This window comes from Mesoplodon bidens, assembly GCF_964165515.1.
Source record: "Mesoplodon bidens genome assembly, chromosome: 4".
Classification (NCBI taxonomy): domain Eukaryota; kingdom Metazoa; phylum Chordata; class Mammalia; order Artiodactyla; family Ziphiidae; genus Mesoplodon; species Mesoplodon bidens.
In genome coordinates this window covers 10,472,726-10,497,503 of record NC_138160.1, presented here as the reverse complement: position 1 = coordinate 10,497,503, position 24,778 = coordinate 10,472,726, and the positions used below count along the sequence as shown (strand labels likewise).

The window sequence follows — 24,778 nt, the reverse complement described above, 5'->3', positions numbered from 1 at the left end:
TTTAGGGGTTATGGTTTGTTTTAAGATGTAACTTGTAATAAGGTGTATTGGTGGTGACTCTGAGAATTCAGAAACTCTTGTTCCCTTTCTTGTTTAATAATAATGAAACTATTGTACTTAATAAGTTAAGTAAATATTTTTGACCTGAGTGGAACTATTAACAAGTTTTCTATTTACTAAAAGATTTTTATTATTGACTCTATAGCTATTTTAGGGCTTTTTAGCAGAAAGCTGTATCTTTGAATATTCAGATTTTCCTGTAATTAACACATGCACTTCTGCTGAAATTCAAACATGAGTGTTATTTTAAAGCCCAATGTGGTGCTATGAACATAAAAAGACACTTTGTATTTTGAAGATTGTGTAATCACATATTTGTGTTTCACTTACGTCTGGGATTACCAATACAAAAGTATTCAAAGATATATTGGTATAGAATATGGTATAACTCAACCTAGTTTGCCCCTTGGTTATAACATCTTGAATCCTCTTAAACATGAATTAAATACCTATATGTATGTCTATATGCTATCTAGTAAAGTGGAGCCCCTGCTCTGGTAAAAATATGTCATAAACTGAATTTCCATCTGAGACTCTTTTTTTTTTTAAGCAAATTATTTACTTATTTTTATTTTTGGCTGCGTTGGGTCTTTGTTGCTGTGTGCAGGCTTTCTCTAGTTTTGGCGAGCTGAGGCTACTCTTCATTGTGGTGCGTGGGCTTCTTATTACGGTGGCTTCTCTTGTTGCGGAGCACGGGCTCTAGGTGCACGGGCTTCAGTAGCTGTGGCACACACACTCAGTAGTTGTGGCTCATGGGCTCTAGAGCGCAGGCTCAGTAGTTGTGGCGCATGGGGTTAGTTGCTCCGCAGCATGTGGGATCTTCCCAAACCAGGGCTCAAACCTGTGTCCCCTGCATTGGCAGGTGGATCCTTAACCACTATGCCGCCAGGGAAGCCCCCCGTCTGAGACTCCTGATCTCTTTTCTAATTTTTTCACATTGCATTACTATGATCTTGTCAGCAGAAAGAGGATAGTAGCTTCATTTTTCCTGCAGGGTTTCACATCATTAACCTTCCAGTATCATTTTTATTATATGAGGAAAAGAAATGGACTAATATTTGAGGAAAAACACACAATATTATCCATGCTGAGAAAATACACTTTCAGAGTGTGCTGACCACAATGCTCTACCAAAGAAAAGCATCCTCTTTTGTAAAAGAATTGATTTTGTTGGTGTGAATTAATGAGATGCATGTTTTTGCTTGTGTGTTTATTTGGGTGCTTGCCTTATTTTAAGGAAACTTGATTGGTTTCACATTCTTATTATGTGACACAAACATTAGAATACATTCTTTTCATTACTGCAACGCAAAAAGTATTTGAATGTATTCTATAGGAATATCATTGCGTATGATTTTTTGAGGTGTGTGTGCCTGTATGTGTGTGCACGGATACGTGTTTGCATCTTATGTAGAAGTGAGGTCAGAGTCTAAGCAAATGGGTACCTTAGAGGTTTGTTTTAGTATTTCCTGTGCATATGCCTAAAATGCCAACTCCTGTGCATAACTGTCACTGCACATTCATGCAGTGTTGCTTTCTGAGGTCACACTTTGACATTTAAAGACAAGAAAAAAATTTATTTTGTAGAGAGTTTAAAGGGCACAATAAAATAATCTTGAAGCTGGTCATCCTTGAAATGTGTTAGCAATTATATAGAGAGAAAACAATTTTTAAATATTTGTTTTACATTCATATTCTTAAACATGTTAGTAACACAATATCCATCATGTGAATACAGCCAGCCGTCAGGGAAAGAACATAACTAACTTCTTTCCAAAACAAGTCAAATTTATACAACATCATTTGTAAAGGCTGAATTATCTTGCATGTATAGCCAGGTAGTAGGTTTTATCTCAAATATTTTAGTATATCAGTCAAGATGATTATTACTGAATACTGGTTCACTTCTTAAATTATTTCTTTATTATAAATACATGGAAATGGAATTGCTAGGTCAAAGTCATGCTTGTCTTTAGGGCATTTGATACTTATACCTACCTTTTATTATCTTATGATGTATTTGTAAATATATCTCTCTTCCTTTTTAGATTATTGTTATATGTTTCTCGACTAAGCACAATAGTTAGTATGGACTTAATAAATGTCTATTAAATAAACGGTTCTACTTATAGTTAGGCTATTTTGGAAATTAAGACATACTTGAAGAGATTTTTTAAACTATAGGACTGAATTGCAAAAAAAAAATTTCAATCATTTATATGTATTTGGTGATCTTCAGTTACACATTTTCACCCATCTTCTGTTTTTATCTCTAATAGAGGTGTTTTTTAATGTAATAGTGAAAATCATAGTTTTTAAAGTGAAATGATGAGGTACAGAAAAGTTGAGTGAAGTTAAGTTTCTATTCTTACAGGAACATAAGGATTAACAAGGTTAATCCTTTCTCCATTCCATTGACCAAACATTTTACAGCCTATCGTATGAAATAGATGTGAAAAGATCAAGAAATATCAGACATGGCCCTTGCTGTCAAGGATTTCACTGTTCGTTGTTAGTTGGGACTAGTTTGTAGAACAAGCATGGTGTGAGGTCACGCATTCAGGGGCATGAGTTCAGGTCCTTTATTCCTTACAGAGAGAAATGGAAAAGAAGGAGAGGGAATTTGGGACTATGGACAGTCCTGCAGCCCCTGGAAGGGGTGAGGTGAGTCAAGTCATGCACAGAGCTAGGAAAACAGCCATGAAATGAAGTAGGCCATGATTTCAAGTAGGTGAGTTAGTGCCATCTTCAGGAAGATCTGGAAAGAAGCATTGGGAGAGTTTTGTACCACAGAGAAGGAATGAAGTCAAGAAAGGAAGGATTTGGGATTTGTACGAAAACACTAGCTTGAACCGATGCCCTGGAGAGAAGCTGTGGTTTAGGAGCATATGTTTTTTTCTCCCTCTGACTTTGGTCAAAGCCAAGGTAATTAATTATCTGCCTGAGTTTCCTCACCTATTCTTGTCATCAGCCACGCTGCTGGAAGAAACCATGGGCTGGAAGAAAGTCATTCCTCATTGCCCCGGAGCCCTAGGTAAATCAACTGGTAATCACTTCCCCTGCAGTACAGTTGACCCAAGGTGAGGGACCCTACCCAGAGAGAGTGATGAAAAGCAATGAAGAGCCATATACCTCATTAGTAAAATTGAATCTTGAAGGATGTGTAGAGTTGTCAAATATAGAAAGGAGGAAGTGACTTCAAGTCCATGTGATATTGACACAAACACATGAAAGCCAGGCGGGATGCCCCCTGTAGGTAGGTAGAGGTAAAGATGCTTGGGAATTTACACTGGTGAATTAATTGCAGTCAAGGCCCAAAGACAGTTGTTTTAACTTTACTCTTTGGGAAATTGATAGCAGAACTTTAGTCTTTAAAAACAAAAATAATGGAGGTGAGAAGTGCCTAGATTTGATTTAGGAAAATAATTCCAACAGCAGCATGTAGGGACCGATTATAGAGAGGCAGGACTAAGGAGAGAATTTATAGGATTTGGGGACACGGCCAGTCATGTAATTCACAGGGCCCAATTCACAATGAAATGTGGAGCTTGTTGTTCAAAAATTATTGAGAATTTTGAGATAGCAACAGCAGAGCATTAAACCAAGCACAGAGTTCTTCTGAGTGCAGGATCCTATTTGACTGCCCAGCTCGTGTGCCCATGCAGCCGGCCCTGGTTGGGGAATGAGTGAGAGGTGAGATAAATCCAAGAAACCTCAGTGTTTATGTTTGAATGGATGAAAGTGCTATTGTCCTATTAAATGAAAACTGAATTCGGAAAGAAAATCTGCTTTAGGAGAATGCAAGTAGATTTATCCTGATGATTTTGAGCTGATTTCAAAAAAAATTATTTGGTAATATCCGAGGGCAATCAGAAATATGAATCTGGACCTCAGAGGAGATGTGAAATCTTGAATAAAAAGCTGAGTGTTAGAAGGTGGTTTGTGATACCCTCAGGAAAACTATATAAATAAGAGTAAAGGTAACCAAGGACAGAAGCCTGTGGGACACCAGGATTCAAAATGGGGGAAAATCTCTTAGGATGTCTTTTTATCTCAAGTTTCCAGCTCAAGCTCAGCGCTTGGCATATAAAAGGGAAATTAATGGGCAGGAGAAAAATGAAAGGCGAAATAATTATTTGAGACAAGATGGAAACTTTCACTACATTTCTCGAAATTAGACAGTCCATCTACCGAATGTCCCCCGATGGGCTTGTTCATCACCCTCTAAATTTGGGGAAAGCCAAATGGAATGGGAAATCCTTGAAGTTCAGGCTCCTTGTCTCCCCACTGTCTAAGCTTGCCTCCATCATTTACCTTCCTCCTTGAAACCATCTCGGTACTAATGTAAGATTCCTGCCATCGCTAACTTTCCCCAAAACCATGGCTCTGGATCAGTTATTCTAACTCCCAAACACATCCTGGGTTAAAACTTTGGTTCTGATCTTTGCCTACTGCAGACAGAAACCAAATAAAATGATATGTCTCTGACTCATTAAATGTTAGGTAATTTCTTCTTAGGAAAGTGAAATGGCCTTTAACATTTTCTGAGAAAACATGATAGAAATGCTGAGAGTAATGATTCCTTTAAACCAGGGGTTCCCAACCCCCGGGCCACAGACCGCTATTAGAAACTGGCCACACAGCAGGAGGTGAGCGGCGGGCAAGCGAGCAAAGCTTCATCTGCAGCTCCCCACTGCTTCCCATAGATCGCGTTACCGCCTAACCCATCCGCCACTACCGCCTGAACCATCCCCCCATTACCTCCTGAACCATCATCCCCCATTACCTCCTGGGCCATCCCCCATTACCTCCTGAACCATCCCCCGTTACCTCCTGAACCATGCCTCCGTTATCTCCAGAACCATCCCCCCATCATCTCCTGAACCATCCCCCCATTACCACCTGAACCATCCCCCATTATCTCCTGAGCCATCCCCCATTATCTCCAGAACCATCCCCCCATTATCTCCAGAACCATCCCCCCATTATCTCCTGAACCATCCCCCCATTACCACCTGAACCATCCCCCTGTTATCTCCAGAACCAACCCCCATTACCACCTGAACCATCCCCCATTACCACCTGAACCATCCCCCCATTATCTCCAGAACCATCCCCCCATTATCTCCTGAACCATTCCCCCATTATCACCTGAACCATTCCCCCATTACCGCCTGAACCATCCCCCCATTATCGCCTGAACCATCCCCCCATTACCACCTGAACCGTCCCCCCATTACCTCCTGAACCGTCCCCCCCATTACCGCGCGAACCATCCCCCCGCCTCGCCGTCTGTGGAAAAATTGTCTTCTACGAAACTGGTCCCTGGTGCCAAAAAGGTTGGGAACCTCTGCTTTAAAGAATAACTGCAGTCAGCTCTCAGCAAGACAACGTGAAATGCCACAGGGCTTTTACTGTGCAAGGCCTTATTATCCTAAAGTTCAAATTCTTGGACATAGTACTGCAGTATGAGTTTCTTGTTTGCCGTATAGAAACTCTGCTACATGTTCCCCTTTCATGAAATGATGATGAAAGCTAGAGGCAGAATTTCTATGCAAATGCATTTTAATGTGAGTCTATTTACTTTTTCATTACTTTGAATTCAGTTTCTTACATAATTTTTAATGCCACTCACAAATATGTACAATTAGAGAGAGTCTTAGTAATAACTAATAAAAGAAAAGTTGGAATTAGGGCCGTTCAAATTATATAAACATAACTACGAGGTAAAGTTGTCTTAGTCATAAATGATACCCACCTAAACAAACTCAGTTTATCTCTCATAACAGTTATTTAGACTAGTGCATCTGAAACTACTGATCATAGGAGTCGAGTGTCTTGCTAAATGCAGATTCAGACAGGGTAGCTTGCTGATGGAGCCTGAGAATCAGCATTTTTAACAAGCTCTTAGCTGACTCCCATATTGCCAGTATCAAAGACCACACTTTAAGTAGCAGGGGTTTTGGTCTGAGTGCAAAATGCAGGACTTTAAAAAAAAAATTGTCATTTTTGTACCTTATAAAGATTTGATTCTGTTCCTGAAAGTTACAACAAGCATTTCTGTCTTCCTAAGGAGGGGAACCCTCTCTAGAGAAGGTGAGAAATTTAAACACACTCCCCAGTAAACCCTGTTTGGAACAGCCATGTCTGTGCTATAATGTAAATGCATTTCTGCCTTAAGAAAGGGAAAGGGGCTACTACATGGACTCTCAAGATTTTTCCTACTTCAGAGATTTTATGAGTTGTACCTTTTTAAAAAAGTAAATAAACCAAACACTCATTTCTTATTTATTTTCCTTTGGAACTCTTTGTGGCCCTTTTCTCTACTGGTCAATTTATATTTATAATTATAAATATTCTCCTACTTTCAAGCTCTCTTACATGATTCACTCTCTACCGCCCTCCTCATACTTTTTTTTTCCTTTTTTAATTTACTTATTCATTTATTTATTTATTTTTGGCTGCGTTGGGTCTTTGCTGCACGTGGGCTTTCTCTAGTTGCGGAGAGCGGGGGCTACTCTTCGTTACATTGTGCGGACTTCTCACTGCGGTGGCTTCTCTTTGCTGCGGAGCATGGGCTCTAGGCATGCGGGCTTCAGTAGTTGTGGCACACGGGCTCTGTAGTTGTGGCACGTGGGCTCAGTAGTTGTGGCGCACGGGCTCAGTTGCTCCATGGCATGTGGGATCTTCCCAGACCAGAGCTCGAAACTGTGTGCCCTCCACTGGCAGGAAGATTATAAACCACTGCGCCACCAGGGAAGTCCCCCTCCCATACTTTTCTTACTTTTTTCCATTATTTACTTTCTTTTCCTCCCCGCACCCACCAAGTCTATTACTGGATGGGAGAATCAGAGCAAATATAAAGCTGTTTCCAAGTAGATCAGTGTCATAGGACATCCTATGGGATGCCTTTTTAAATAGTTTTTTTTTTTTTTTATAGTTCCACAATGTCTGTAATTTCTGGCATCCTCCCTCTATATTACAAGTACCTTTTATAAGTCAAAATGCCTGTATTTACAGACAGTTGTTCCCTTTAGCCAATAAAACTCAAACCTGTTCACTGATGCAATCCCTTAGGGAAACCAAAAGAATGCCAGACTTTAGAGTTACTGGAAATGCAGTCTTTTTTATTAACACTTAGTTATTTGATCTTCATGGTACTCTTGCATTTTAAAGCAGTTGATTGGTTTTTGGCTCTCAAAAAATCAAAAGATATCGATGATACCTACATTAAAGTCAAATCACATTAATATCATATTAAAGTCACCCTGACTTAATGATATTCCTAGTGATTCCCTTCAGTTCTAACATCAATATTACCTGTTTTGTCATTTAAATGACGACTTGGTAATTGAGCTACATCCTGGAAGAATTTTTTATATTACATTTCTTTTTTCCTAACTCTAAGCATTTCTTATTTCCGCATGAATATTAAAAATTTTTCAGAGTGCAACATAAAAGAGATGATTTCACTTGATAATGTGTCTATAGATGGTGTTTGGGGCTACATTAAAGAAAACTAATTTTCTCCGTTGCATTATCATATCAGAAGCAGAAGGGAAAAAACCCTTCCTCTCCAGCTCTGCATCTGTTGTTTCAACCTGAAGTCTGATGAACCAGTAATTGTTGGCTTAGCCGACTCTCAACATAAACGCAAGGAAAACGGGATTCCCTTCAGCCTAAAGCTTTGTATTAAAACGCTATGTGGAAGAGAGAACCTTGGCTACAAAATAGTTTTGTCCCTAAGAAAAGGAAGTGTTTGTAAGCGAAATTTTTCTGGGCCAAGGAGAGACCATCAATTTCTAGTAGCTGAATTATTTTCTTAGAATAACTCCTCAGAGATAGTAGAATATTATTTCATATACTTAAAGTAATTCTACATCCTAGCAGCCATAACATAAAGTTGAGTGCCTGAAGACAAAGAGGTAGAGTAAATAACGTGCCTTCATCTGCAGCTAATGCTGACAAAGTAAAATTCTACGGCTTTGTATGTCCAGTGCATCCTTTCCTGATTTGTTGGAGCTCAGCCCACTCAGGGTTATTCTAAGTATTCCAGAGCGTTGCATGTGGGACCTCAGTGCCACGGCTGTGGAATACATCCTCCATCGCTTGCCCTTCGATTCCTCTGGTCCCCAGGGCTCTGTCGATGCTGATATGCCCAGGAGCGTGTGATCTGGGCAACTCCAGGTAGTGGGCTGGAACCTCATCATCCGGTTCTCATAGCATCGATCACTCTAAAGACTTGGGAAACCCCACGAGGAAAGGGTGTACACGTGCTCTCACACCCAGCTGCTGGCCATCCATGGGCCTGTGACAGGCTTTCAGCAGCCTCATGGCGGGGGTGGGGATGCTGCGTAGCTCATTGCCACACCCATGAGCCCATGGGGCACCACCCTGTGCCACTGAGGGAGAGGATCCCTTCCCCACTCAGAAGCCCAGCTCCTGGAAGATGGAGATGCTCGGAGCAGGATCCCCTGCCCACCTCTGCAAGGTGGACCCTGTAGCCTGCATAAGACTGTCTTAGTCCATTCGAGCTGCTCTAACCAAGTTTCACAGACTAGGAGGCTACTAAAAAAACAGCAATTTATTTCTCACAGTTCCAGAGGCTGAAGTCTGAGATCAGGGTGCCAGTGTGGAGGGGCTTCTGGTGAGCTCCCTCCTTCTTGGTGGCAGAGCTGCTTTCTCACTGTGTCCTCATATGGCAGAGAGTGGCTGACAGAGCTCCCTGGGGTCCCTAAAAGGGATTGATCCCATCTTGGGGCTTCACCCTCATGACCTGGCCACCTCCCAAGGCCCCATCTCCTGAGAGCATCGGGCTGGAAGGTTAGAATTTCAACATACAAATATGGGATGGGGCGGGGCAGGGTGGGGGTCTTGGGGACACACAATTCAGTCCATTGCAGAGACCATCACAATACACAGCAGTAAGACTGGGCTGCCCTCATCTTAACAGCATGAGACTCCAACAATGGAATCCAAGTTATATGGGGCCAAACTCCGTCTGATTTCTACTCACTGTTTTTTCTTTCTTTTTCTTTTCTTTTTTTTTTTTTTTTTTGCGGTACGCGGGCCTCTCACTGCTGTGGCCTCTCCCGTTGCAGAACACAGGATCCAGACGCGCAGGCTCAGCGGCCATGGCTCACGGGCCCAGCCTCTCCGCGGCATGTGGGATCCTCCCTGACCAGGGCACGAACCCGTGTCCCCTGCATCGGCAGGCGGACTCTCAACCACTGCGCCACCAGGGAAGCCCTGGTTTTTTCTTTAACGGGAGTTTAAGAGAGGAGAGGATCAGACCAGCCCTGATACCCACTCCCCACCCCCTACCCCAGATTTTCTGAGAACTGTGTGGAGGAAGTATGAACATGTCTCAAACACAGGCACTGAGCACTTTCTTCCTCTTCATAGGCATAATCCAGCTAAAAATACTCCCAATTTATATTACTAAGCAGCACTTAAAGTCTCGGGCTGAAGCACGTGCTGGGTTCACATTTGTCTGCCATCTGGGTGCCTGAAAGGGCTCCCTAAAGCAGTATCCCGCCCAAAGAGAGAAGGGTACCGCAAAGCTGAATTCCATTTGGCATATTATCAAATGCAGAATCTGCAGTAGTTGAAGGAGCACCATTTCAGCTTCAAAAATTCTGAGATCCTTTTCCCCAACAGAACCCCCATTATCGTGGAACCAGAACATCATAATTAGCTGAGGATATTACACCACCATGGCAGGAAAATGACTGCATCTTCCAAAGGCATCTAACTTGTTCCCCAAATATGCATGAGCCACTTGGGGGTTCTGGAACAATTGTCAGGATAAAGGATAAGAACTTATTTTCCAACTTGGAGTGTTGTCATTTAGATGGAATCAAAGCCTTGATTCTTTCAGGTTTGTTCCTTCCACCAACATTTAAGGGCTGATGACTCCGGTTGGGGATCTGAATAGCAGTAGAAGATATTTAATTAAAAAAAAATAGTTTCTATCCTCTAAGCACTCAGATTTCCTAGTGGTGGAGGGAGTCAGATGTTTAATGCATAATGAAGTGCTAGATATTAAAATAAAGGTGTGAAGTAAAGCACGCTGAGAGGAGCATCAAGGTAGGAGATGGCCCTTGGAAGACTGTTGTCTAAAGTGTGTGTTGAAAGGTAGAAGTTATCCAGGCTGACCTCATGGTACGATGGCATGCATAAAGAGAATGGGTAGAAGTGGAGAACCTAAACATTGTACATATCCCTATTATCTAATAAGGTAATTGAATGTTTCCTGAACTATGGACACAAATTATAGTTACATTCTTCTGCAGGGATCTCTTTTCAGTGAGACTTCTGATACTTCTTTTCTTCAGGGCTTTTGCCTTCTTTTCTTCTCAAAGGGGCTTTCTGTTGAATGGTCCCTTATTATATACAAATGGGAGATCATTCCCTAACACCCAGGAATTGGGTCTCTCACCAGAGACTTCTATCAGTTTAATAGACTCCAGGCATCTGTTAAGGAAAGGGTACCAAGTTTCAGCAGAGAATTTGGTCTCTGGAAGTTTGGGTTGGCACAGTTTGCTTGTCCTAGGAGTGTAGCATGTGGAGGCAAGGGGCCAGATACATCTAAAGGGATATCCGTAAAGGAATTTAAAGGAATAGTCAAATAAAAGTGCCAGGTGGGTCATCCCCAGACTGTGTACCTGGAGGTCTTACACAGAGAGGAAGAACCTGTCAGAAACCCACCAGGACTGGAAGTCATAAGACAATGGATGCTCAAAGTAGAGAGATGGAGGCATGTAGAAGGCACCAGGGTATTTTATAGGACTTCTGCCCCCTGTAATAGGAATATGTGAAAAATGTAGCACAAAGTGAGCCTAAGTCCATCTGATTTGAAGTCTGATCTTCATTGTTCAGCCAAAAAGTCTTTTTAGATTGTAATAAATTTATAATAGATAACATATAAGCCAGTGTTGACTAACAACTTTGGGGATTTATTTTATATAATCTGGAAAAAAAGTGTTTCCTGCCATATATTTTATAACACATTTCAGAATGCCATAACTCACAGGTAGATATATATAGCATAGAATATATTCATACATTCATTCATTCTTTTTTTTTTTTTTTTTTGGTACGCGGGCCTCTCACTGTTGTGGCCTGTCCCGTTGTGGAGCACAGGCTCCGGACGCGCAGGCTCAGTGGCCATGGCTCATGGGCCCAGCCGCTCCGCGGCATGTGGGATCTTCCCGGACTGGGGCACGAACCCGCGTCCCCTGTATCGGCAGGCGGACTCTCAACTACTGCACCACCAGGAAAGCCCCATTCATTCATTTTTGAACCCATCTACTGCTCTGTTAGTAAAATTAAGATAAGTAAAATCCTCAATGAGCATGTAGTCTATTAGTCTATAACATATATGTATGTGTCAAAATATATTTGTATATAATGTATGCAAGTGTATAGATTATTATTAAACATGGAAAAATGCATGGCTTATGACAGTTTTGAGGAAGTAGCACGGATAGATGGAGAAGGAATTAATTCTTTAATTCCAAAGAAAGTTTATTTAGGAGAACATCAGGAAAGTGATGGGCTTTGAAATACAGGTAGGCCTTTTATGGTCTGAAGTGGAAACAAAGTTTCTTCTGCACAAGGGTGTACAATGATTAGAAGACTGGAAATCCGAGAAAGGGCCACGTGCAGGGAATCACAGGTGCCTGCCTGCCTGCACCTGGGAGAGGAGGTTGGCAAGGTGGCTTGAGATCAGGCCATTCATTGCTTAGAATCACCTGAATTGATTCCTCAGGTGGTAAAGAGCCATTGAAAGTTTCTGAGCCGTTTAAAACAGTATTACGTAGGGACATTACTGGCAACTGTATAAGGGTGTTTTCGAAGCCAAGGGGAACTATTATGGGCTAGTACTCTACAAGGGAGTCCATTGTACAGTAGCCCAGTAAGGGGCCTCCTGCAGGGTCTAGATGAAAGGTGACGAGGGCCCAAAGTAGGTCAGTGACTGTGGGAACATAAAGAGGAACACAGCTCAGCTTTAAGATTTAATTTTTAGATTTTGGGGGAGGTTGGGGGCATGGGTGGGATTTGGCAATTTATTGGATGTGAGGCTTGAGAAAGAAGTAGAAAATGACTCAGAAATTGATTACTAGTCTCAATGATTAAAGCTGTGCTAATTCAGTTACTGAAGCAGGGCACAGAGGAAGAGAAACACTTTTTGAGTTTAAGGAAATAGGTTAAGCTTTGGACAGATTTGAGGTGACATCCGTGAGGTTCTATCTGAGAAGCAGTTAACAGAGCTGCTCTTTGTGGAGGGCTAGCTATGTTCCCAGCACTTTGTAAGTCCTTGACATGCCCCATACCATTTACAATATAATGTTTGTCATCTTATTATCATCAGTGATATTTTATTATAACTTCTGTAGCCCAGATAAAGGAAAAGAGTCTTAATTAAGCAACTGTCCCTGTTGGCCACTGCCCAGTGATAGCTCCTGAGTATGTGGATTTGAAGTCTGGGGAGAAGTCAAGGCTGACAGTGGAAGTTAGCCATTTATTCATGGACTTTACTGAGTCCCTGCCAGAGGCAAAGTGCAGTGCTCTCAGCTGTGGGCACCCGGACACTGTTGGCAACACCCTAGAAGTGTGAGTTGAAATAACAAGGAGTTGTGAGCAAGGGGAAGAGAATAAGCTGAAACAGAGGACCTTGGTTGTGCCCATGAAGGCACCATGGAAGAAGAGGAAAAATAAGTAGTCGGAGAAAGAGGAAGAAAACCCAACCCAATAGCACAGGAACCAGGGTGGGCACCCGTGTCATTGCTCCAGGAAGTAACTCGATGCAAGGAGACTGAGGAGCTTACTTTGGGGGGTAATGAATTCCCTTCATGGAAACCAGCCTGTATGACTTTCTGAGGAATTATGAAGTGCAAAATTGGAGATATAAGTAGACTAATAGAATTGGGACTTGAAAGAAAAAACAAATAGGGGAGGATGGCTTAAGGGAGAACCAAAATGAGAAGAGGTTTTGTTTTTGTTTTCTGCCTCAGGTTTTTTTGGGTTTTCCTTTTGTCTTCTGATTTTACAACCTGAGGAAAGGAGACGACAGGGCAGAATGGAAGCTCTCCGTGTTCACCAAGTCAGCAGTGGTGGGGAGAGGGTCAGGCAGTTGAAAAACCTGGTTCAAGCAGAGAATCGTAAATATGATACATGTGTACATTGGGTATTTTTTTTGACATAAACCTTGTAAATGTGGATTTCTTCACTAACTTTTGGCTTAGGAGTTGGGCCTTTTCTTTGCATGGGGGCCTGCTGCTTGCATTACCTCACCATCCATTCGGTACAAACTGCACCCCTAATACTACAGTCCTGCCCCTTCCAGTTCTGGTATCTTTAAAGAGAAGCGGACTTAGAGTTACTTGTGAAACAATTTGAATACAGAGACTTTCTTGACGGATTTTTTAATTTTATGGTTCTTTCCCTCTTTGTCCATTTTTTTCTCCTAAGTTATTCAATAATTTTTGATAATGCCTTTCCAGAACATTCAACCTAGTTTTCTTAGAAGCATCAACTCTCTTTTATAGAAATTTTCTTAGAAATGCATCAACTCTCTTTTATAGAAATGTTTTATACTCTGATTCAGGCCTGCCCAGCCTCCAGGCAGGAAACTGGCTGGAGTGGCCCACAGCAGCAGAGTGCAAGGCCATGCGAGAGAAGATGGCCCTTTGGACTGTAGGGCGAAAGCCAGATATGGACTCTGGGGTGGGTGCCTTGCTGGGTCATTGGGAAAGAAGCCCACTCAAGAGACCTACCAGGAGCACGAAACTTCAGCAAAGAAGGCTGCAGAGGCACCCTCAGGTGCTCACACAGGGCTTGGGGTGGGTCTTAGCAAAGGAACAGTGGAGAGCTACTGCCCACATCCAGTGCCCAGGCAGTGGCCTTCAGATGTTCACTGTTGAACATCTCTCCCACAAAGAGCTCCAGAGCATCAAGGCTGGGCCACGACCTGCTCCTGCCATCAGACTCTCCCACCCTCAGCACTCACTCCCACCCACGGTGACCCCTGCAGAAGTGGGAAACCCCGGCCAGCAAGCTTGGGTGTGAAGAAAAAGGAATGCAAGGCAAGGGGGTCAGTGAAAAGTCCCACACCCTTGACTGTACGACCAGAGACTTCCCAACTGAACCACGCCCTACCTGGGAAGACTCTTGATTAAACCATATATATATTTTGGAATTTTGACTCTTACAAGAGACTGGGCATTTTAATTACTGAAATTATCTCGCTTTTATGATTAGTCGTGACCAAAAGACTTCTAAAATTATGATCTAAGTAATCAATGTAAGGATAATAAGAATGGGGATAGGCAAAGGAATTTTTTTTAAGAGTCTCTTGCAGCGCTATTCACAGTAGCCAAGACATGGAAGCAACCTAAATGTCCATGGACAGATGAATGGATAAAGAAGATGTGGTACATATATACAATGGAATATTACTCAGCCATAAAAAAGAATGAAATAATGCCATTTGCAGGAATATGGATGGACCTAGAGATTCTCATAATGAGTGAAGTAAGCCAGAGAAAAACAAATATCATATGATATTGCTTACCTGTGGAATCTAAAAAAATGATACAAATGAACTTATTTACAAAGCAGAAATAGACCCACAGACATAGAAAACAAACTTATGTTTGCCAAAGAGGAAAGGGGGTAAGGGAGGGATAAATTAGGAGTTTGGAGTTAACATATACACACTACTATATATATTTATTTATTTTATTTTTGGCTGCGCTGGGTCTTCGTTGCTGCGCACGGGCTTTCTCTAGTTGCGGCGAGCGGGGGCTACTTTCTTTGTTGCGGTGCATGGGCTTCTCATTGCAGTGGCTTCTCTTGTTGCAGAGCATGGGCTCTAGGTGTGCAAGCTTCAGTAGTTGTGGCTTGTGGGCTCTAGAGCGCAGGCTCAGTAGTTGTGGCTCATGGGCTCTAGAGCGCGGGCTCAGTAGTTGTGGCTCATGGGCTTAGTTGCTCCACGGCATGTGGGATCTTCCCGGACCAGGGCTCGAACCCATGTCCCCTGCATTGGCAGGTGGATTCTTAACCACTGTGCCACCAGGGAAGCCCCACACTACTATATATAAAATAGATAACGAACAAGGACCTACTGTATAGCACAGGGAACTATACTCAATATTTTGTAATAACCTATAAGGGAAAAGAATCTGAAAAAGAATATATAGATGTAGATGTAGATATAGATACAGATATGGATATATAACTGAATCACTGTGCTGTACACCTGAAAATAGCACAACATTGTAAATCAACTGTACTTCAATAAAAAAGTAAACAAAAAAATAAAATTGAGTCGTTGTATACACATGTAATTTCTATATCATACGTTTTTGCTTTATAAGTAATTCACAGCCATGTATGGTCTCCACCACTTCCTACAGACGCTAAGGGAATTAGCCCAGCCACTGCTTAGATCCCACAACCAGCAAGGCTGATATTAAATCCCTTGACCAGTCTTCCATCTCCCAACTCAGAGCAACCATCAGCTAGAGCTAGTTGTGTATTATGGGTTGTGTAGGATTTGGTCCCCCCAACAAGACTTCTTGAGTTTATTTTCTTTGAAGAAAGGTATCAGTTCGTTCAGCACCATGTGACCAGCACCTAAAAAAAAATGCACAGCACATAGTAGTTGCATAATAAACATTTGTTGAACCTATGAGTGTAGGGGTGACTTTCAAATTGCGGTATAAGGCCATTTCAGTGTTGAGAGGCAGGGCTTCAGTAGTTTCTGCTTGGATGGTCCTTGGTCAGGTGAGAGGTCTGACAGTCACTCTATGTTGGCCAGGAGCACAGATTCTAGAGTGCCATTCTCCTGGGACAGTGGGGCTCTTACCTGGAAAGAGTCCATCATGGAGGCTTCTGCCTTCTTGGAGCACAGAAAACTGTAGGGCTTCTCCTTTGTTCCCAGGAATGGGTTCAAGAGGGATGCAAAGAAGTAAGTCTGTTGAGGACAAGAACTATGACTTTTTATCCTGTTCTGTCATGTTGGCTAAGCTTGTAAGCATAGTGTTTTAACAAGTTGTCTAATGAAAGAATGAACAGTCAGATAACCCGCCTTCCTTCAGTGACTAAGCCACAGTCATCTCTTCTTTTAAGGAGTTTTGAAATACGCTTGAGAAGCACATAAAGTTACACAACAAGAAAATTCAGTAAGAGAGATATTCCAAGGCAGTTGTTGAGTGATTGCACATGAAGCGGAGCTGACGGCTGACATGCTTATGTTCTTCCAAATGCAGCCCTCACATCAGGGTTCATTAGGCTTTGTCTATATCAGTTCTAATAATAATCCTTAGTTTTCTCCGAGTAGCAGATTTGAAGTCTACCTGAGAGAGTACAAAAAAATCAATTCTGTTTATGTTCTTCAGATAAGATCATAACCGACTTTGAGATGCATTTAACATCACACACTTCACAGCCTGGTGTTCAATATCTATGTTAGAATGTGTATCAGTAGCTACTGGAGGATGAAGCTGGGTGGTATGTGGGGTCACAGACTGGCGATGAGTACGTGGAGGATTCATTTTTCCTGTGACTGTATGATGTGAACCAACTAAGATACTTTTTTGCCTTCCTAAGCTGTATTGAGTATTCAGCCTTTTCACTGGGTATTTTTTTTTTAACTCTTTGGTTTATCAGTTTTTGGTACCAGATAAGCACACAATTCTGGAGAAGTTGACATCATGTGTGACCAAGAATGGGAAGGGTATTCTTATTCCACTGTCAATACAGAGAATCTTGGTTTATGTTGTGATGAGTTGTTTTCCTTAATCCAGAAACTGATTATTTATTTTAATAACTGAGATAGAGTTATTGGGAGTAATTGATGAGATTTCTTTCAGTTCAACTTCAGCCAACATTGAAGACCTGGCCATTTTTAGGGGGACTGTGCCAGATGCTTCCATGCATATTGTCCCAGGGCAAGATGTGGAATACACTTCATTACAGCCCATCTGCTCTTCAAACAGATCACATGCAGGAAAAAGATAGTTGCTTTATCAGGAAAGGCCTGTTCCTTAGAAGAGTAATGAATCAGTAAAATGATGAAAACACGTATTTTTAAAGACCAGAGGGAAGTTCAGACTGAAAGGTAAAAATATGTCTTCCATTCATCCTACTCTCCATTGAGTGAAGGGATTCTCATAGACTCTTACTCCCTTTTAGATTAAACAGAGTAAAGCCAAAAATAAACATCACCTGTCTCTAATTCCCAGATTTTAGGCCCTCATAGGATGGAGGAAGAAATTCAATGAGAGTGCAAGGAAGTTATTGGACAAACCCGGAACGTGGGAGATTCTTCGAGAAAAAAATAATAAAAATTATTTCTAAAACAAATCAGTAGGGCTTCCCTGGTGGCGCAGTGGTTGAGAGTCCACCTGCCAATGCAGGGGACGCGGGTTCATGCCCCGGTCCGGGAAGATCCCACATGCCGTGGAGCAGCTGGGCCCGTGAGCCATGGCTGCTGAGCCTGCGTGTCCAGAGCCTGTGCTCCACAACGGGAGAGGCCACAGCAGTGAGAGGCCCGCGTACCGCAAAAAAAAAAAAAAAGAAAAAAGAAATCAATAAAAAGAACATTCAGGAAGGGACTATTAAATAGAAAAGAGTTAAGAGATAACAAGCAAATTAAATGCGCAAATTTTGGAGAATCTTGATTTAAACAAACCAACTGTTTAAAAAATCTTAAAGATGAGAAATTTTTTTTTATATTATATGGTCACGTTATTTATTTATTTAGCTGCACCAGGTCTTAATTGCGGGATGCGGGATCTTCACTGTGGCACGCAGGATCTTTAGTTGTGCCATGCAGACTTCTTAGTTGCAGCATGCATGTGAGATCTAGTTCCCCAGCCAGGGATCGAACCCTGGGCCCCCTGCACTGGAAGTGCAGAGTCTTACCCACTGGACCACCAGGGAAGTCCCAAGATGAGAAATTTTAATATGAAGTTGGGATTAGACGATAGGAGGGATTTCTACTAATTGGGATAATGGTATATCCTCATCATCTAGAGATGCACACTGCAGGTTTCATGGATGAAATAGTAGGATGCCATGGATTTGTTTTTAAAATACCTCAGCCAAAAAAGTGAGGGAGGGGGAATAGATGAAACCAGGTAGCCAGAGGCTGACAATTAGAGAGAGCTGGGTGACAGATACACCACAGCATAGTAAATTTCTCTCTAAATACTTATGAATGTTTGAAATAAACCAGAAACAAGTTGACAAACTAATCCTGTAGTGGTCTGGCCTCTCTCCAGGCTTTTAACCACCACTGAGCCTGCAGGGCAATGGGGAATTAGATGGATAAAACAGGAAAAATGATTCACATCTAGAATATGGACAGGATCAGAGCTCTTATTCTGGAGACCATGAACTCATGAGATGTCCATAGATGGGCTTCAGAATGGTCTGAACTCCCTGTAGGTACATACCAAGTTTTGATACAATTTTTTTTCTGGGGAGGCATCTAGATTTCACTAGATCCTGAAAGGCATTCATGACCCACACAATTTGAGATACACTAGGTTACAGCAGTTCCGAAGCCTATTTCAACTCTAAAATTCTGTCAACTCATATATCTAAGAACAAGAAATTTAATTGTCCTATTTGAAGAACTCTCTGTATAGTGGAAAGGACTCTAGATTTCATGAAATCTGTATTTTAGCATATTTAAATTCTTAGGATATGAGAATGTTTAAGAGCCATCAGATACATTTTTTTAAAAATCACATCTAGATCTTAGACTGGTTCAGCGATTAACACAATGGCCAAATATATCAATGCAATTTTCTCTCTTTTAGGTGCCTTTCAATGTCATCCTAGAGTCTGTGCAGTAAAACCTCACTGTTAAAAGACTTACTTCAAAAAAACCCGTAAGAAGTGGGAAGCATTATAGCAATATAAAAATCCCCCAGTTATACACAAGGGAGCAATGTAATAGCTTTAAGTGCCAGCATCTTATTGGCTGTAAAGACATGTGTTAGAAAAGACGGAGATTTCCCTAAGCTGGAAACTGAGATGGTGTATGTGCAGCTGCTCAAAGCAGTTCTCTTTTGCCATTGCATTTTACTGATATCCTTCCCTTTTTTTTTTGAGTAAAATAATTTTGCAGAAGATCTGAAATATTCTGTATAATGAGTTTATAATGAAGCCAGAGCAGTGCAATCAGTAGTAGCAGCCTGGTTTAATTCGATTACAAAGTCATGGTCTAACTAGCCATCATTTAGGGTAGAGTCAAAGATGGTGCTTCATATGCTGTCTAGACTCCTAGACATTATTTCTCTGTTTCTTCTTCTGTTGTCTAGAAGCAAGCAAATGTGTGTGTCTGTGTGCGAGCGTGTGTGTTTTTTTTTTTTTTTTTTTTTTGTTACGTGGGCCTCTCACTGTTGTGGCCTCTCCCCTTGCGGAGCACAGGCTCCGGACGCACAGGCTCAGCAGCCATGGCTCACGGGCCTAGCCGCTCTGCGGCATGTGGGATCTTCCCGGACCGGGGCACGAACCCGTGTCCCCTGCATCGGCAGGCGGACTCTCAACCACTGCGCCACCAGGGAAGCCCAGAGCGTGTGTGTTTGCAAGTGCACCTGTGTATGTGTGTTGGAGGGCGGACACTGAGGGCAATTCTTCATGTTACAACTTTGTGTTAACTATTGCTGCAACAAAACCGCATTGTGCACCACCCAGAGCTCCATAGATTGTTATGCGAAGCATTTATTTACACACTCACAGTTATGCACATCACTTGTGAAGCACAGTTTCTCAGTTCTTAGCTGGACAGCCTTGATTCGTGCAGGTTGCTGTCTGCTCTTGCCTCCCAGCTGCAGGCAGGGTCAGATCAGCTTGATGTGTGGTCATTCTGGGCCTAGGATGAATGGGCGTGTCCTTCTTCTGGTTGGTCACCACGTCTTCTGAGGCTCACATCCCATACTCTTCCATCCCAATGACTGAATCAAGTCACCTGGCCAACTTAATGTCAGTGAGGCACAGAAGCCTACTCCAGCACAGTGGGGTGGGGAGGAAGTCAGCTTTGCTGAAAGATAATCTAATTTATCATAAAACTATTTTCTTACAATATTACACAAGTATGTCATTAATTTTTCTCGCTCGATTTATGGGTAGTTTCTGACATAAAAATGCTAGATTTATGGGTGATTTACACATACAAATCAGTGTCTAAAATGTACAGCTCCCTGATCTAGTATGGGTCACCTATCTTTTATTTTCTTTTTTTTTTTTTTTTTTTTGCGGTACGTGGGCCTTTCACTGTTGTGGCCTCTCCCGTTGCAGAGCACAGGCTCCGGACGCGCAGGCTCAGCGGCCATGGCTCACGGGCCCAGCCGCTCCGCGGCATGCGGGATCTTCCCGGACCGGGGCATGAACCCGTGTCCCCTGTATCGGCAGGCGGACTCTCAACCAATGCGCCACCAGGGAAGCCCTATTTTCTAATATAAAATTCTTCTGCCCTTTTGAGATACTCCTGATCTCACCCCTGCCTATTTTTGCACACTTTCCCCTCACCACTCTCCCCCCACTCTCTACCTCCAGCAGGTCTTTTAGTTTCCTAAAAGGCACCAAGCTCTTTTGTGCCTCAGGGCCTTTGCACACACAATCCCTTCTACTCTACACATAATTCTTTGCCTCCTAGATATCTACTTATCGTTTCTATCTCAGCTTAAATGTTACCCCCAAAGTGGTCTTCACTGACCACTGAACCAAATATTGCCCTCATTAAGCTTGGGGCACCCTACCTCTTTCTTCATATCCCATCATAATTTCTATTTACATAGTTCCTTTTTTTAAAGAAAAATATTTATTTTATTTATTTATTTTTGGCTGTGTCGGGTCTTCATTGGTGCACGTGGGCTTCTCATTACAGTGGCTTCTCTTGTTGCCGAGCATGGGCTCTTGGCACACTGGCTCTAGAGCGCAGGCTCAGTAGTTGTGGCCCATGGGTCTAGTTGCTCCACGGCATGTGGGATCTTCCCGGACCAGGGCTCGAACCCGTGTCCCCTGCATTGGCAGGCAGGTTCTTAACCACTGCGCCACCAGGGAAGCCTTATTTACATAGTTCTTTATGTGATCTGACCTTTCACGTTAGATGAGGAGTGTCATTGATGCAGAAGTGACGTCTTTGTTCTCCTTTGCATTGGAAGCACCCAGCCTGGTACTCAGAAAAGATAGTTTTCTAATGAATGAGTGAAAATAATTAGAACCTGGGGAAGGGGGGATTTCCACTTTTCAAATGTACAGAGTTTATAAGTTTGGAGACACATAGACAGACATGAGTTTGAGCCCCAGGTCTAGTAGTTAGCTAAGCCTCCACCCATCCCCAAGTGACTTGACTTTCCTGTGCCTGTGTTTACTCCTTCTATTCTCCCACACTTTGATTGTATGTTTGAGGAGTAATGAGGCATACAGTGGATGCAAAGATTTTGGCCCAGAGCGAGAGGCGGTCAGACTCAGGCATCCAGGGCAGGGCTACTGTCTTTCTTCTTCCCTGAGTGTGAAGCCCGCCCCAATCTCAAACTGTGGCCGGCATTTTAGAGCTCTGGTCATACTTTCTGCTTAGTGTAGTCCAAAGAGTGTGCTTAGACACTGAGTCCAGTAATACTATGATTTATGTCAAAGAGTGTTCTGCCTGTGTTTTCCTCTAGGAATTTTTATAGTATCTGGTCTTACATTTAGGTCTTTAATCCATTTTGAGTTTAGTTTTGTGTATGGTGTTAGGGAGTGTTGTAATTTCATTCTTTTACATGTAGCTGTTCAGTTTTCCCAGCACCACTTATTCAAGAGACTGTCAATCTAAAAAATGATACAAATGAACTCATTTAGAAAACAGGAATAGACTCATAGACATAGAAAACAAACTTATGGTTCCCAAAGGGGCAAGGGGGGAGGGATAAATTAGGAGTTTGGGATTAACAGTACTGTATATAAAATAGACAAACAACAAGGACCTAGTGTATGGCATAGGCAACAATATTCACTCTCTTGTAATAACCTGTAATGGAAAAGTATCTGAAAAAGAATATATGTGTAACTGAATCACTTTGCTGTACACCTGAAACTAACACAACATTGTAAATCAACTACATTATACATCAATAAAAAGCTGTTTGTTTTGAAAAAAGAAAGTAATATTATGAGTGGGACATGGAACTAATGATCCTGAGTGACACCGTTTCCATGGACAAATGAGTTTGGACTTCAAAACAACTGGCTGAGTAAAGGGCTTTTGGAATATGGTACTTCAACAGAGGATTCTCTCTGGTGAGTTCCCTCTACTGGTACTAATGAGGGAATCTCTGTCCCCCCCGATTGTGTAGACCTCTCCCAAGTTTATCATCAAGAGGTGTAGTATTTCATCCAAGTTCCTAACATGGCGGGTGGCGTGGGGGGGCTGAAAACCCCGACTGCAGCTTCCTATGGAATGCAGAATGCCAGTAGCTGTGTCCACTGAACAACCCCATTTTATGCATCATGGGCCTGAAGAACAGCTCTGATGGCATTAACCCCATGAAGAAATCTGACAATAAAACCACCGATGCCCTGAATCACTGCTGGGATGAAAAGCAAACATGCTATCAGCGTAACAGTTCTGACCCTGCACTGTTTGGTAAACGGGGATGGGGGGTAGGGAGGGGGGCGCACAGGACGTGCCTGATGGAGAAAGAAGACGGCTGAACCTGGCTTGGCTGTTTGAAACCTATTCGTTCCTGATGGTCCTGAGGTTACCACACACACTTTCATGGTCCCTATTTTTTTTTTTTTTTTTTTTTTTTTTGCGGTACGTGGGCCTCTCACTGTTGTGGCTTCTCCAGTTGCGGAGCACAGGCTCCGGACGCGCAGGCTCGGCGGCCATGGCTCACGGGCCCAACCGCTCCACGGCACGTGGGATCTTCCCAGACCGGGGCATGAACCCGCGTCCCCTGCATCGGCAGGCGGACTCTCAACCACTGCGCCACCAGGGGAGCCCCATTGTCCCTATTTTTTTAAGGCTATTTTTTCATGGCTTACAACAACAGATAAATAAACATTAAAACTCAGCCTTGGTGGAATAGCCATGGAGCTATCTTATCCAGGTAAGGAGAGACAGACAGGGAGGCGTCTGGGGCATTGTTTAATGTAAGGCTCTCAGTTCAGAATTATTGTGATGAAGGAAGCTGAGTGAGTGAATTAAAAAGGAAGAGCTGTGAGGCAGGATATAGGGTGAGGAAAGGAGAGGCATGGTAATAAAGTCGTAGGTAATGATTTCAGACACTGTTGGCCTCATGGTCCCTCTCGAGGGAGAAGCATCTTTGGGGCCATTGGGTTGAGGGGCTGTGGAAGAGGTGTGTGGGATGCGAGGGGAAGAGAAGGAGCTGGGGCTCTGTGTGTCTCCACTATCTTCAGGCCCCTGTAAGGGAGGCTGGAAGTTAGAACTTGGATGAGTTTGTTGCAAAAGTCACTTAAGGGCTGAGCTTCATGACGTGATCTGCAACGGTCGGGAGATGCGGCAGTAGGAACTCAGAAGTTTAAGAGCCAGGGATGGAAGCTCTGCTGTGGCTCTTGGAATATGCAATATCCAGCGAGGGCCTGGGGCGTCCACCTACCACTGTGCAGTGAAAATGTCCGAAGCACTGTGTTCCAGACCTCAAGGGGCAGTGACAGTCTCAGCCTAAATATCGGCTGTACACTGAAGGGCAGTTCAAGGTCAGCGCTTGTATAAAATAACTGGATTAGGGCTTCCCTGGTGGCGCAGTGGTTGAGAGTCCGCCTGCCGATGCAGGGGACACGGGTTCGTGCCCCGGTCCGGGAAGATCCCACATGCCGCGGAGCGGCTGGGCCCGTGAGCCGTGGCCGCTGAGCCTGAGCGTCCGGAGCCTGTGCTCCGCAACGGGAGAGGCCACAACAGTGAGAGGCCCGAGTAAGGCAAAAAAAAAAAAAAAAAAAAAAACTGGATTAAATCTCAGTTTCCTTGAGTCCTTTAACATTAGCCCATGGCTTACGTGGTTGGACACTATTCCTTTAGTCTGCAGGTACATTTTGGAAACCCTGTAAATCGTTGGCATGTGGAGTCATTGATTTGAATAAATAATTATTTTAAAGGAATTGAAGAAATATTGTAAGTACCTGCAATGCTACTCAATATTCCTTAAGACAACTGCTCAATTGTTAAAGTGAAATAATTGACATTTAGCATACCATGATTAGCATTTCAATTTGTTAAAATATTTTGATAAATAATAAATATCACCATTTGACTCAAAAAAGTTTCAATTTCAAGTCAGTCAGTTAAATGAAGTCATTAAAAAAATCATGGTGCCTCTTCTTATTATAATTATTGATTAGACTATAGTAGGAAATTATTTCCTAAGCATTATCTGTTGCTTCAAACTTAAAGCAAATTAATTCCTTATGAATGAAAGAAATTTTAAAGAACTTATGAGAAAAGCAAAATTTGACCCCTACTCTATTTAGAGAGTGGAATTACTAAAAAGATACTCACAAATATGAGAAATAATGATGACATGAGACATGAAATCTAAATGGAATGCTGAGTACAGAAGGTGTATGTGATCTTTCCTAGTCTTTTGCTCAGTAGAATAAAAATTACCTTTTATTGCCTCGGTTGGTTGGTATGATGGGCATAGCATTAATATGCCTGACCTCAATAAAACTTGGAACGTTCTCCATTTCTAAAATG

General features: G+C 42.5%; 1 protein-coding gene and 1 pseudogene across 3 annotated transcripts in view; both read left to right on the top strand.

The window, feature by feature from the left end:
* Positions 1 to 24,778, top strand: part of CTNND2 (catenin delta 2) — a gene marked incomplete at its 5' end in the record, with an annotated part of 962,722 nt that overhangs the window by 387,502 nt on the left and 550,442 nt on the right. The gene's annotated exons all lie outside the window — the stretch shown is intronic.
* LOC308615620 (ubiquitin-ribosomal protein eS31 fusion protein-like) overlaps positions 22,573 to 24,778 on the top strand; it is a 42,308-nt pseudogene continuing 40,102 nt past the window's right edge. The window contains exon 1 of the transcript in view: positions 22,573 to 22,708. The product of the transcript in view is annotated as a ubiquitin-ribosomal protein eS31 fusion protein-like (transcript). The remainder of the gene's footprint in view (positions 22,709 to 24,778) is intronic.